Here is a 13,242-nt window from a genome sequence, read left to right on the forward strand (position 1 = left end):
CTGGCGAGATAGATAGCTGGAGCATGCCGAGAGTATTCAAGTGGTTTCCAGGAATCTGTTGAATGTAAAGCAATAAATATTAGCACCATAATCATTTTGATTGATATCATATCTCCTGAAAATTTTATTTGAAATCTAACTTTTTAGATTTAATTTTACTAACAGAGTTATGAACAAATGAATGATGAACACGGATCTGTGTTTTCAGGACAATGTCTTGTCTAGCAGCAAATGTGGGCCAGACAGTGGCAACGTGACCCGGGCAGTAATGGTCTCTGTTATTAGTTGAATTTTCAGTTCGTGTTGCGCTTTATTCTCATTCTTTTTTCCCCTTGATTTTTACGCTGTCTGAGAAATGTGTTGGATAATCTATCTTTCAGGGCTACGGTGTGATACCCAAGTCGTCTCATCGACATTCCTAACCTCACCCACCAATCCTGGTCAGAATTCAGCACATGCCTCACTTGGCCAGTCTCCAGTAAATGTTCTCCCATTGCTCAATATGCATACTCCTGTGAGGAAACTTTAATCATCTCTCCAGGCACTAAGCACAGGGATTTTAGGAGTTGGTACTCAAAATCCCTGTATTTAAAACTGAACAAATTTTATTGATTTTGACAGGCTTTCTTTTCACCTTACGTTGTTAGGTGTGTCTATTTAGGTCACCATGATCCTTCCCTTCTCAGCATTGATGAGAGGAAAATCATGAAAAAGACGGATTTTTTTTTTTTTATCAGAAGATACAATTGCTAAAATAACCCATCAGGTCGGAGCTGCAGATTGCCTTTTCCCACCCAGAATGTTTCCCCCATTTTTCTGCAGTGGAGGCTGTCAAAATATAATTGGTGGTGCACCGCAGGGACCCCAATGCTGTGAAACGGCTTGTATAAGGTTTAATCTTTGAAAGCGATGTTGACATCCATAGGAGATGGGCTTAATGTCCAGTAATATATGCAGAAATAGAAATTCTTTGATTCTTGTGTCAAAGAACGGTTGGCCCATTTTCTGCCACAAAAGATTGTTGCATGGAATCTTGTAATCCATTAATCCCTGTCCTGTAACACATTTTCATGTACTGTATGCACTGCATGTGCACGCTGTAATTTTAGATACATTTAGCATAGTCACAGTTTGGCTGAAAATACACTTCTCTGTGTATCTGAGGCGAATAAAAATGCTTAAAAAGTCAAGTTAATGAGACATATTCAACACTCAGCATCGGGTCTCTCTATAGAAATAAGTACTGATGGAAAGACTGTCAACCTACAGTGCATCAAACAATCATTTTTTCCTGTATAGGATGCTCCAATACGGACACCTCACAGGCTGGAAGTTTTAGATGGGAAGCACGTCAAAGCCTATCAAAGCATGTCCCAGTTTTTTTCAGAATTGGAATACAGCATGGCGACGTCCACCAAAGCTATTCTCACGCGTGCTTTGCCCATAGATATGGGTCGAGGAGGTTTCATATAGCAGTGTTGACATGTTGGTGAGGTTTCAAACCTCACATCATTTCAATCTAAAAACCTTTCTGTCATCCATAATTTCTGTACTTCTGTAACCCACCTGATGGTGTTCGCTATTCACTGTTCTCATGGAATCTGAGGGAAAAAGAAAGTGACGTGAGGACTTTGGTTCTCCTTTCATTTTTAGATCTTTCAGGTCTGTTGTCTTTGGACATTTGCATTTTTTAGTTATTTGACTCTGGATTCAAGATTCAAGTTGATGTGAACATCTCATCAAGATTCACATTCATGACTAGCCTGCAGCTGCTGATAAACCACAACATGATCTCCCCCTTTTATTTCTGCCCTTCATGCCTGACATTGAATGAGTCAGACTCATTAAAGATAGCTGCACACCAGGACTCTCAAGTTTTGATCTCAGCAGTTAGTGTGACATTTGATGGTGGACGACCACTGTAACAGTGCGCAAGACTTTGACCATATAATTTCTAAATAGTGATGTGATTTAGCAATTTGTATAACTGGCATTGCAGACAAAACATTTGTCAATATAGCAAAAACGATTTTGTGAAGATATGTTTTGGATGAATAAATGTATGATATGTTGAAAATAAGTTAGTGTAATGGGTATTATTCACGTATATTAAGTACACTGATACTGCAGCGTCAAGTCATGAGGAGTAAGGAAAGGTCAAATGGAGTATCCACTTGACGCTTTTTTTTTCATCGGCACTTAACAGTGGATAATACAACCGTCCCTGACTCTGCGGAAACAGAGTTGACGGTCTGCGTGAACGCTGAGCCAAAACCGTGGGCAACTGTGCCTCGGTAGCGGGTCACTACGCCCTATTATCAGCCACATTATGACAAATTCTGGGATGTTCCCTGTAAAACAGATTCCATTTAAATCAGCCAGTTTCACAGTTCTGTGATGAAAACATAGGGCCCGAGCATTGCTGTTGTCTCCTCAGTCCTGTTTTGCTTGGTGTGGCTCATGACACGTGTTAAGCCTCATCCCACTGTCAGGTACAGGTCCATCAATGGGCCAAGTTTAAAATGGAATAGTCGAATAAATCTTGCATTCATTTTTTTATGTGTCAATTTGAGGTGTAATTCATTATCTAATGTGCTAAAGTGACTGCGCTTTAGCACGTTTTTAAAAACATCTCACCCTAAACAGGTGGGAATGAGAATGTTTTTCTCTCAATTTGATGGAATCTGTCAGACAAAAAAAGAACTGGTGCCAAACACACAGCTCAGATGATTTACTCCCTTCAATCTTGGTTTATAGAGTTTAATACATTCAAGGTCTTATATTTCAGGTGCTCTTCAGATGTGGAAGGGCGGAATTTTTTATTTCACTGTTTTTCCAAGAATGTGACTTAGAAATGCCACTCTCCTCTCTCACTAAGGCCTGACCTTTTCTGTTCCCAGCCAGTCTCTCTTCTGAGTTTTCTATTACCTCAGCTGGAAATTACCAGTTCTTTCAAACTCACAAGATAAATGTTTTCTATCACGGCCCCCTGAAGCCAACTCACTACCTGGTCTTTTTCTTCACCTTGGAAAGTTTAAATAATCTCCAGAAATCACGGCAGTGGGTAAGAATATATTTGTTTTAAATGCCTATAATTGAAGTCGTGAATGTGTGAATAGCCTTGTATATGTAGTTAATAATTTCCTTCCAACAAATATTTTAAAACACCAACATATACAATCCTGCAGAGGATGTGCTTAATCTTTATTATCATTATTTTCCCTGTATTCCATTTTGCATGTGCTGATAGAAATGTATCAGAAGAGGAGCGTCAGTACATCCAAGGTTTGCTGTTTGTGTTAACCCTTAGCTGCGCCACAAGCAGGTCACCACTCTGGGGAGGTGATGATTCTCTAGTCTGGTTAATGGTGCTTAATGACAGCACTTAATGGAAATTAATGAGCAGCTTTAAAGTGGTGTGCACACAAATAGGTTAGCAACTTAATTTTCACCTGTATTGTATCCAGTGTTTATTGTTTAACAAGACTGGCCTCACATGAGGAGAAGACTTCCATGTACTTGGTTGTCAGTTTGGTAAACTCAGTGCAACAAAGCCTCCAATGATCGGATGTAAAGTGAATACATTACACATTGTTGCACAACAACATACCTTGACACAAGTCATTTTGCTGGTCCAGCTGGATTGAGACTGCTAAATTAGATCAGCGTGAACTATAAGCCTGGGAATCCTGTTAATGAGCTTTAAAGGATGACTTAAAAGGCCGAGACCACAGTGCACGGGTTGGATCTTCAGTCAAATACAAGTCCCATTTTCAAATTAAAGGGTAGGTTACTCTTATTTTGCAGGAAATAGACATGTATTATAGTGATTGTTAATGGATTATGATTTTTTTTGTTTTCATTGAAAGTCATCGATGGGTTGAAGTGAAACAAGGCTCTGACAACAGCACAACTGAAGGTTATTTTAGTGTGTAATGATTATTGTTGTGTACTGTACTTGTTTGAGGAAGGGACAACGTGACCTGGAATCATAGGAGGTAAAATGTTCCTAAAAGCTTATTGTATCAAGCTATTGTGGCAGTGAACATTGGTTCCACTCCTTGGAAAATGAGATGTTCTTTGGTTCGGTCAGCTTCCCAGAAATAGGCTTGGATAACAAAAAAACTGGAACGCACCACCGATTGGAGAGAAGGGGACCTGATATGTTGTAATTGTGAAGGCACTGCCAAAATCTCTGCACATCGTCCCATCAATCTTTCTGCAACAACAGAAAATGCTTCGAGGTGTGAGACCCTGAACGGTTTCCTCAAGATTCTTCTTCAGAGAAACTCTTCTTCAACTCATAAATACATCCTATGTGATGACTAACAGCTGAGGAGACATCCCATAATTTGAACACTTTAAGTGGACAGATTTTTCAAAAGACGTCTTATGCTTTCAGATGAATAACAACAGTATTTATTTTTAGTTTTCATACCAGTTTCCAATGTGTTCACGTTTGTATGTTTGTACTGCCCAATATAGACAGCTACAGCAAGTCAGCCTCCTGCATGTTAACCTTGCGTATCATCTGTAGTCATCCCGTTTTATCTCCTCATTTATTACATCCTTGAACCCCATCAGTTGAGAACATTCTTCGACCAACATGCCCCATGTCACTCCACAAGTCCAAACCATCAGGCATCCATACTTGACTCACTACTTGTCCTCCTGAGCTTTTATTTGTTTTCCTTTTTTTTTTTTTTTAAATTCGCCCAACTTGAAAAGGAGCAGGTCCTTCTGCTCAGAGTGAGACATATTTCACACAGGAACATATTTGATATTGTATTTATTGTACTGAATCTTCTTTTCCCCAAAAGCAGGTGAAAGAGAAATTAAGTAATTCAAAATCTGTTTTTTATTGTTCTCAAACCTTTCTTTTAAGTTATTACAGTTGACATGATGCTGTAATAATAATCAGTATATAAAAATAAGCATAATAATTCCCGATAAAATGAAACACAATGACTTTAGTCACTCATGATCAGCTCAACTTAAGTTAATTATTTGTCCCAACACATATTAACCATGTTGTGAAATCGCATTAGCAGGTTCAAATAACAAACCAAACGGGATCTCCAGAAAAAGATCTGCACTGCACATATCTGCTTCCTGGTTGTCGACCGCCATTCAATGAAGCACAGTGACTGGTATTCAACGATTGACGGCCCCTTGTATATATCTATATATACTCCCTCTACACCAGGGTGCTGGCAACTTAATCACGAACAAACAGAATTATTTCTACTCGCTTCCTCTTCCAAAGCCAAAGTCTGTACAGCAGACACTGCCACCTGGTGGCATCTAATAATGATGACACTGTTTCATGAAACCTCATCTCACCCATCACTAGCAAAACCTCAATCGAACAGAAAACAAACAGTGTAACCACAGGATGAACACAATAAAAGAAAACTATATATATACAACAAGCACAAAACACCACATTTAAGATAATAAAATGTGCTTTCAAAAGTTAGTTAAAACAAGACAGAGACTCTGCCATCCTAATCCTCTTCAGCAAACTGTTATTGATTTGGCTAAGGAAAAGATTAGATCACCTTTGGATTTGAGGCTTGACTTGACCTGCCTGGGGAGTAGCCAGCATTCCGGTGATGTTGCTCGGTGCTAGAGAGAGACGGGCTTTAAATGTTAAGTGGATTATAAAAAGGACCCGATGCCAATGTGGTGACGATTAATGTGGAAATATGGCGAAAACTATTTTAAATCCAATGTGCTGCAATGTGGACCAATTAAAGACAAGTTGTTTTCAGTGATTGAAATATGTGTATTTATTCATTTATATTTGTTTATTTATTTATTTATTTTATTTTACCAAGTTGGTTAAAAATATCAATGCTATTATCATTATTATTTTTATATCTCTGTGCATACGGCTGAGGTGAAGGTCCAAATATTTTCTCATGTAGAAAACCATAAGTAGCTAATTATGGCTGTTGCAAAATTGTCAAGTGTTTTTTGTTCAGCACATGAAGCTCAATCCATCATGACACCATCAAAACAGCTGTTATGTTCCAATTTTAATTACATTTTCTTGTTTGTGCTGTTCATTTTCACAGCACCGAGGGAGCTTGGTGAGTGTGTGGCATCTTTGAATATTTAATAAAGAAGGGAGTAAGAAATATGCCAGCGAGATGAAGATTTATATTCCTGGTCGATGGGAGACCACAGACATGCAGTATATTAATATCAATACTCAGCTCGCTGCGCAGAAATGAACTGTGAGGAGGAAGATTCAGGCATTGATATGCATTTATGGAGCTATGTTTAAGTTGCACTGTTTTGGTACCTACGTCTTCCTCTGGAATGATGGCGTCGCTCAGCTCGGCAGACATTTCTTTATGTCTGATTTGTTCTTGTGTAATTCCACTGAGGCCTAGCCAAGATATTAGCAGTCAATACTTGCAGCAGCCATCTAAAACCATTGCAATTTATAGGCCTTGTTTCTGCTGATACAGCCCGGCTGTCAAAATCATTGGTGTGCACACAAACATTGGGCGTTCTCCAGGCTGGGAAATGCATACAGTACACACACACACACACACACACACACACACACCACAGAGTAAAATTGAATCTCCCTTCTTCCTTTCACTGGCGGTTTACTTCGCTCTGCTTTTCTTTTGGCTTTCTCTGCCTGTTTATCTCTCTCTGCTTTTCTCACCCCTCCACATTTCATGCATCTCCGAGATGATCTTGTTTTGCTTTTCGTTCACTTCTGCCATCATGCGTTTTGGGTGGAAAGCTGTCATTCAAAGCCACTTAACCATATTCTATTGTGTTCAAAGGGAAATAACTCGATTGTGGGAAGCCTGTGATTTAAACTGCCTCGAGGGCAGTAAGGTCCACGTCTCTGTAAACAAATGAAGGAATTAAGGTTAAGTCTCGATTCTGATATCAAATGCATAGAGTAACCCTCGCCTTCAATTGACATCAAAATGAATCAGTACCAGTTCAGTAATTTGAAAACATTATAGATTTATGAGGTCATTTATATTTTATAAATCAGCAAATGGAGTGCTATATTTCTTAGCTGCTGTTTTGTCGCTATCTTTTCATCCCAAAATAATATTTCTGTTCCAAGTGAACTAACACTTGTCTACTGTAGCTGTGGAGCTTGCAAGTTAAAATCAAGAAGAATAACACCCTGGCCAGTGTTTCAATGCCTTGATAGACTATTAAACCTATAAGTGCGACACAAACACTCCTACAGTAAAGATGCGTAGCGCTGGTATCAAGTATCAGCGGATGGTAAATGCGCGGGATGTGTAAAAGTGGAATCATTAAACAGTTATTGCTGGGTTGATGAAACACTAGATGTGGTTCATTGTTTGGAAATACTTCGGGTTTCATTGAAATAGTTGCTCAAAGTCAAGCATTACACAGCAGGCAGTGCCATCTAGTGGCCAGTGGCGCCTCCACAAATTTTTCATAGGGGTGGCCAAATGAGGCCAATTCAAATTTTGGGGTGGCACACCAAAACTAAAAGCTATAATTTCAGGATTTTATCATACTGTTGTAGTAAACAGGCCGGCAGAAAAATATCAGAAAAAGCGGCTTGATGGCTGGCTGTGCGTTTAATGCACGGCATTTGGGGTGAATCGATCATCATTTCATATGAAATGCAAAACTGACGCTTCATGCGCCACTGCTCATGGTCTCTGAAAATTGGAACACTGTTACATGAAGCCTCCAACTAATAGTTTGCCTTTTAGTGAAAGGCAATTGAATGTCCAAATCAGAATACAGAAAAAAAAATAAGATTATATGAATTGGAGACATAAACCCTGGTTGACAGGATGCTCAAACCTCTATTGTCAAACCTTCTCTGGAGCAGGAGAATGCCTCTTGCGCAATGCTGAACGTGCCTTGTCAAACGTGATGTGGTGCTTGGATGCTACGATAGCAAGGACTGATAAGTCAGTCTGATAAACTCCACAGCACTTCCTCTGATGGCCTCTGATCTACCATACTTGTTTGTATCAAGCAACATTGTCAATATCACAGTGATTTGATCTTTGCCTCGGGGTCCTGTGATAATTGCACAGCCAGTGCATCAATGAGGATTTATTGGTGTTCTCTTCACAGAGCACAAAAACACCTGCCTCTGGTCTTTGTAGCGTGAGAGCCACATGCTGTGGCAGCAATTTGCCAAAGGGCCTGCGGAATCTTTATCCCTGACTAATTGTGAGAGGAAATGACGGCCAGTACTTATGAAGTGCATTTTGTGCTGGTGAAAAAATGAGGAGAGTAAACAGCACTTCCAATGGACTCTTGTATAGCATACATACAGGGGTACAACATTTCATAAAACCTCCAAGTCAATCGCATATTCATGGGAGCCATGTCCATTATCTGTGCATATTTGTTGCTCACTTTTTTTTTTTTTTTTACCTTTCTCTAGTCTGGCATCCTCTGTTAAAACACCAATGTGTCGTCCTCGTATGCATCGTTTTAAATAGTATTTCTGGTAGTCAGACCTTTATTAGAGTATTGACTGGTGGACACCTTGAAAATGGAAGATCGGTTTGATGGGCTATCGATCATATTGGGTCCATTGGCATGTCAGTGAAAGTGGCTAATGAGGAGAAAATCCCTTGTGGTGTATCGGGGGCACATTGAGAATTAAGCTCAATCTATTTTCTGGTCAATGACTTAATCCGCTTTACACAATTACCAGCAAAATAATTTGCCCTGGGGTGTAATATCGATTTGTTGTGTGTTCCTTAGGCATTCATCTTTGCTGGAAACAACTTCTCATGTCCTTTGGTACTTGAGGCACATTTGTCGGGGCCTCTTGCATTGGCTATGGCAGGTGTGTTTCCCCCTGTCGACCCACTTTACTGGCTCATGTGCATGAATCTCAAAAGTGAATTGAATCTAAAAATGAGCAAATACTTCATGCCAGCATAAGCAACCACACACGACTTGTTATTGTCCCCATAACATCAACATGATAAGCACGTGGAGCGTTTCTATTCGTGTGGGACGCATCTGTTGTCTGCTGCTCTGTCTGTCTGCTGGAATGAAGAGGTGAACTGGCTGCAGCGTCCGCCCATGGCAGCCGAGAGACCGTAAGATGTAATGAGAGAACGGCTCTCGAGGTGAACTGAACTAATCAATTATGGCCTGTGGAGCTGTAACATGGTGTGAAGGGACTTTAGAGTCATTACACGGGCTAAAGAGATGTTTGTGATCACAGAATTAGCAAACTCCCTGAGTAAACCTGGTCCTCCCAAATGAACCCAGTGATGAAAGACATCGCTTCTCTGTTGATCCTTTGGTTTGGTGTTCAATGCTTTGACTCGACTTCAGTGTCTTTTCCCAAAGTCCCTCAGGCTTGCGTGTTGACACAAAAAGAACTTCAGAGCTCCTTCTGCTGGTCCAGGAAAAGACCATCAGTCACATTCTCTGTCAGCTCTTAAATAAATTGGATGTTTCATACATTTTCATCTATGCCTCTGAACATAAGGCCCTTGACAATGACACACACGCGTATTGTGTTAGTGAGTTTGCGACATAAGAGAACCCATTAAACTTACTATTGATCTCTCTGTCTTAATTGCATTTCATGTTTGTTTGTGTCGATATTTTCCTCTGCGCAATTACACAGCTGGGAATTCATATTTTCACAAAATCTAAACAGCTGACATGATTTCAAATTAGCTGCCTCATCATCTCATCGTAATGCAATTTTGATAAAAAAAAAAAAAAAAAAAGAAATGTTTGAGATGGTGCATGGGTGAGTATCAAATAAGAAATTATTGAGCTGGCTACTGAGAATGAAAGGGGAAGGTTACGCCATATTAAGTTTGTAATGGGGACCTTTAATTCCAGCCGCTACAATGTAACAGAGAGACATGAGACAAGGGTCTTTAAGCTCATCTCTCCAGACAGCTTGCAATCCCCATCCATCACAGTTACCCCTCTAAATAAGGGTGTGTTTATTCAACTCAAACACCACAGTGAGTGAAGGATGACTTCAGTTGCATTACATTCCGTGCCCTATTTCGCCCACGAACTAAAAGGTCTGAAGAAGGTGACTCCCACAGCGTGCAATTAGACAGCAAACAACCTCACTACACATGGAGGCAGCCCTACTGAGTACTGGCATCGGTACGCAAAACTGGTATGATTCCCCTCTCCCATTTGTCATGACTCTCCTCACTCTGTCAAAGAAGAAGTCAACAAGCAAACCAGGGGAAATGAGCTGTACCATATCAGTGTGGCAGGATATAAATCAGGAGCTGATGCTGACGTAGGAAAAAAAGAAAACATGGTTCCAAAAAAGATACATTTTATTGGCAGCAAAATTGATCTATCTATCTATCTATCTATCTATCTATGTATCTGTCTGTCTGTCTGTCTGTCTGTCTGTCTGTCTATCTATCTATCTATCTATCTATCTATCTATCTATCTATCTATCTATCTATCTATCTATCTGTCTGTCTGTCTGTCTGTCTGTCTGTCTGTCTATCTATCTATCTATCTATCTATCTATCTATCTATCTATCTATCTATCTATCTATCTGTCTGTCTGTCTGTCTATCTATCTATCTGTCTATCTATCTATCTATCATGCAAAGTGAACACTGGACTCCCCCTGTCAGCAAATTCATCTGAGATTTAATGTAGAGGCCCTGCTGTCAGAGGAGCATCCAACCAATCTTGGAGAGATTGTGCCAACAACGTCCCTTCCCGAAATTGTTAAATTGATGCCGCTGAACCTGTTCAATAATAGCCTTTGTAAGCAGTGTTGTATGAAATCGTTTTTTATCACTAGCCACCGTGACAATAACATCTGAACATAAGACAGCTGAGCTGATGGTCACTCCCATTTGTCGCCCAACAGTTGGCGGGGTTAAACTGAACTTGACTGCTGTATACTCAGATGGAGACCTGGTCACAGGATATGCTGTTCTTTTCCTGCTTCGGTCATCTTTGTTGGCTCCATCCTTTACAAATGGTCAGTGCTGGGACACTCACTCAGAACACTTTTCTTATATCCCAACACATCCAGAAATCACAATGTTCATGATAAAATATTGTTGGATTCACTCCACTTCACAAATTCCAAAATGAACAAGTGGATGATGTGTCTATATTTAATGTAACAAAAAGTCTGCATGACACACTAAGGAAACTCTCTTCCAGTAATGAAACCTTATACAGTATTTGTGTGGGTTTAAAAACGATTCTGTGCATTGGTGTTTAACCACGGTCACCCGCATGAAATAGCCTGAGACCATCTGCGATTTATGATTCGCTCCCAGCCTCTGGCAAGCCAGGCTGAATAATTTACATTGTGCTGAGGCCTACGTGCCCAGAATCTCTGATGTCAGAAATGGAGGAATGAGGGGATGGAGTGGAAGAAAGGACAGAGTCAAATTAAACTGTGGCAAAAAGTGGGCGTGCCTGTATAAGGACAGAGGAAAACCAGAGAGCTGGTGGCACGCTGAGTAATGCTGAATCACTTCCAAGTCTAGCAAAATTCTACATGTTGTCTTGAGACCAGTAACGTCAAACACATGGATCATCAGTTATCACGATATTAAAAAAAAAAAAAATCCTTAGATGTTTGCCAAAAAAAGTTACAGATGCTGTTATTGTCAGATCCCTTGGCCAACACTGTTTGTCGTCTCCTTGACGTAACTTTGGAGGGCTCTTAACCCACATAATGGCGTCACATTATAGGGAACATTAATTTTAATTTGATCTGGTTTTCCGCTCTTCCTCTGGCTGTCGCTTTGTCTTTGCGCTAATGAAAGGTTTTTTTTTTTTCCCCTTACTTTATTCTTAATACAAATTCCCTGTTCCCCAAAAAAATGAATCAATAAATGAAAGGGCTACATAAACATCACTTTGCATGTTTATGTAGGGTGAAACCAGGGATGAATGGATGAGGACGGATGGATGATAGATAGATAGATAGATAGATAGATAGATAGATAGATAGATAGATAGATAGATAGATAGATAGATGGAAGGATAGATAGATAGATAGATAGATAGATAGATAGATAGATAGATAGATAGATAGATAGATAGATAGATAGATAGATAGATAGATAGATGGAAGGATAGATAGATAGATAGATAGATAGATAGATAGATAGATAGATAGATAGATAGATAGATGGAAGGATAGATAGATAGATAGATAGATAGATAGATAGATAGATAGATAGATAGATGGAAGGATAGATAGATAGATAGATAGATAGATAGATAGATAGATAGATAGATAGATAGATAGATAGATAGATAGATAGATAGATAGATAGATAGATAGATAGATAGATAGATAGATGGAAGGATAGATAGATAGATAGATAGACAGATAGATCAATTTTGCTGCCAATAAAATGTATCTTTTTTGGAACATTGTTGTCTTTTTTTCCTACACCAGCATATAACAGAATAAGATTTGTGGTGGCTGTGAAAGGTGTCGAAGCTGCCAGCCATAGGACAAATGTGGGTCAAACCTTTTTGTCAAGGATATAGTCAAAGTCACATGTTAAGGCTCAATGGCATTATGAGCATGGTATATAATTAGACAGCAACAAAGGATCCAATGCTACGAAGGCATAATAGATGGGGAAAAAATGTCAATAACCACATGAATGTGTCCTTGTGGATGCTTCCTGGTGGCTTCGAGATTGTGTTTGATGATAATCCTCTACTGGTGCCAATCACCCAGTCAAATCACATCAGAGATTTCATGAAAGTGGAGAACCCAAAGTTAAACTGAGGCAGATAAGCAACCTCAGTGGCTGGTAATTGGACCTCATTGATCTGCTTGGTTTATCAGCCTTTTGATATGGCCCCATGCAAATTCCTCTATACCAAATGGAATGCGTTCAACCTCTCCATTGTAAAAAAAAAAAAAAGGCTCTGTAGGATGAAATGGCACTGTCATATCTGGAATCGTGGCTCCGCTTATCTCTCTCACAGTGCTTACAGAAAGTCAGGACAAGCGGTCAAAGGCGATGAAAGTCTGGTATTTTTGCTTTTTTGTGTCGGCTCCGCATCACAAGCATATTTCCTTCTTTTGTTGGGGTAAAATGAGCTCCGTCTGAACTACTGAACTGTGTAGTTCCCCGTCCGTGCTTCACCCTTACGAGATTATATCCACTGAAACCCCATGGGCAGTTGACAGATGGCAAAGCGCTGCCACTCACAGATGCCCACTTCTTATCTTTTACATCGCTGCCAAGACA

The sequence above is a fragment of the Synchiropus splendidus genome, chromosome 1 (genome assembly GCF_027744825.2).
Source record: "Synchiropus splendidus isolate RoL2022-P1 chromosome 1, RoL_Sspl_1.0, whole genome shotgun sequence".
NCBI lineage: Eukaryota > Metazoa > Chordata > Actinopteri > Syngnathiformes > Callionymidae > Synchiropus > Synchiropus splendidus.